Consider the following 2,939-nt stretch of genomic DNA (forward strand, 5'->3'; position numbering starts at 1 on the left):
GTCTGCCTGCAATGAGGGAGACCCGGGTTCGATTCCTGGGTCAGGAAGATCCCCTGGAGAAGGAAATGGCAATCCACTCCAGCACTCTTGCCTGGAAAATCCCATGGACGGAGGAGCCTGATAGGCTACGGTCCATGGGGTTGCAAAGAGTCGGACACAACTGAGCGATAATTCACATAATTCACATGAAGAATTTCAGCTATGGTGTCAAGTTACAGGTAGCCTTAAATAAGGATAAAAATGAAGTGGTGGTTCTTGAGAATGAGGGAAATGGATGCTCCACCTTGAACAAAAAGGAAGGATTGAGATAATCAGCTTTTTCCCTATGATATATCTGACCAAGGTAAACGCAGTGCCCCTCTCATCAATCAGCAAACTACAAATCTGAAGTATCCAAATGTGTGCACTGAACTCTTAACAGATACAGAATCTGAAACTTTGGAATTCCTTGGCAAGTTGGGGTGGCTCTGTTATAAGGCAGGGAATGTACAGATTGTGTAGAATGTACAGATTGGTGATATTTATATCCTCCACAGTGGCTTGCATTAAGTAGGTGCAATAACTGCTAATAAATACTAAGTTGACTTTTAGGACATTGACAGCCGTTGTATAATCAGTGAATGCAGATATTAAGGACCATGTTCTGGGACTCTCGTCAAGGAGTGGCACAAAGCTGTGAAGAGCACTAGCTGAGGTTCATGAAGACAGTATTCTGGTTCTCACTCTGGCTCCGGCATAAAGGAGATTTTGGCCCCTAGACAACTCTTTCAAACCACTATAAGCCTCACCTTCATTGTTAAATAGGACAAAATCACCTTCTTAAGTATGTGACTTAAATTTGCCTTAAGAAGAAAGGTGAAGGTTAAATATCATCAAAACTATCTGAAAGATGGCTGAGGGAAAAAATGCCTGAGGAGGGCACATTGCTGGAGCTTGACACACTGCACCATCTCTTACCAAGCCCAGTGTTGCCAGTTTCTCTCCCAGTGTCGGACAGAATTGCTGTTGACTCAACTGAACACAGAACTGCTGTTGACTCAACTGATGAAGTGGTTGGCCTGCATTCAGAAGCCATGTTGTAAACAAGGAATGTACCCTCTCTTTAAACACTGAAACGACATTTTAGCAAGGTGAGATGCTTCCTGGGAAGTGCCTGGTTCTGACTGAGGTAACGCTGCCACATGTATCTCTCTAATTTCCCCAACTGCTGTTCCTGCATCTGCTAGGAGAAGCAAGTGATATCGCCTCATCCCTGCCTGCCTCAAAAGCATTCTATGAGGATAACCTGTATAAGCATTACAGAAACCTTTACAAAGTCCAAGTCAGTGGGGGAAATCTCCAAGATCAATGTCATGTCAACACCAAGTTTTATGCAGCCAATATTTACAATAATGCAGTATCACGTATGACAGAACGCTAGGGCTACAAGTGGTCTTAGAAGAATCCTCACTTTTCCACAAGGTGACCCACTCCATGTTGCACTCAGACATTTTTCCATTAATGACTTCATATCTGCTTCTTCAGGACTTCCACTCACTTAGTAATGTCTTTTGCAGCCACAAAAAATTAGTATTCTTGCTTATGACAACACTTCAGATATTCAAGGGCAGCAGCTGTGTCTCCTCTCCTCATAGCACATGGATACCAAAGCTCTCATTCACCATCCCAGACACCTGCCTGCACATACACAAAATTTATTTACCAGCATCCCTGTCACAGGGTGGGGCTTTCCAGGTGCAGCTAGTGGTAAAGAACCCGCCTGTCATTGCAGGAGACATGAGATGTGGATTCGATCCCTGGGTTGGGAAGATCCCCTGGAGAAGGGCATTGCAACCCACACTTGCCTGGAGAATTCCTGGAATTGCCTGGAATCTTGCCTGGAGAATTCCATGGACAAAGGAGCCTAGTCGGCTAGGGTCATAAAGAGTCAGACATGACTAAAGCAACGTAGCATAGCATAGCCGTTATAGGGTGGGCAGGATTTCCAGTCTTGCCTGTGCATGAGCTTCCTTGAATGGAAGAAATTCATTTCTGGTATGGAATAATGGCTGCAAACCCGGAGTAAACATATCATTGGGCTACAGGCTGAAGATCCTTTTCTTAAATAAAAAATTCAGATGTGTGCATTTTTTACTCATAGAGAACATGGACAAAAAAAGAAGAAAAGAAAAAAATTCACCATAAGAAAAACAATTTCTGAAGTCCCCCACCCTTTTAAATATTTGAAATGTTTCCAGGGATTGTGTTTGGTTCCTGCATGCATGCCATCTCTGGAATTCAGTTTTCAAGGACCCAGACTGAACAGAATTGAGATACGGGGATTTATTTATGTTTTCTAATGGCCATAGATAATCAAGAATGTCACAGTTATTTCTCAGGAGCATTATAACCTGGTGAACCCATTAACTTCAACACAAGTAAGCATAAGAACAGACCAAGTCATCTCCCTAACGGCTCTAACAGCTCCTGAACAAATGGAATCCCCTGCATTTTCCTAATTCCATGGTTCTTAAAAGACCATGGCTGAGTAATTCTACTTGTGACACAACTCTGTTAACTATCCTGATCACTTTCTGAGCCTTATAATGACTAGGATGCATAGCACATACCATCTGAGATACACACTGTGAAATCTGTTCATGGTTTTTGCTAAGAGTTGACAAGTTTAAAAATACCTTGTAGGAAAATTACTCATGATTGTGGAGGAAGATGGGAGAAAAGTGCCAAATGAGCTTTTAATGAGGACTTCTCAGTGTGAACATATGTAAAAAGAACCTTTGGATAGAGGCATTGTGATAAACAAAAATGATCCAGCTAAGCTCTTAAGAAAACTTATAGGTACAAGATCATGGTGTTTACATGTACAATGAACAGCTTATTCATGAAGAACCAGCTTGGTTCCCCAGAAACATTTCAGCTAGACAAAACATACCAACACA

Source organism: Oryx dammah, unplaced genomic scaffold (genome assembly GCF_014754425.2).
Source record: "Oryx dammah isolate SB20612 unplaced genomic scaffold, SCBI_Odam_1.1 HiC_scaffold_6, whole genome shotgun sequence".
Taxonomy (NCBI): domain Eukaryota; kingdom Metazoa; phylum Chordata; class Mammalia; order Artiodactyla; family Bovidae; genus Oryx; species Oryx dammah.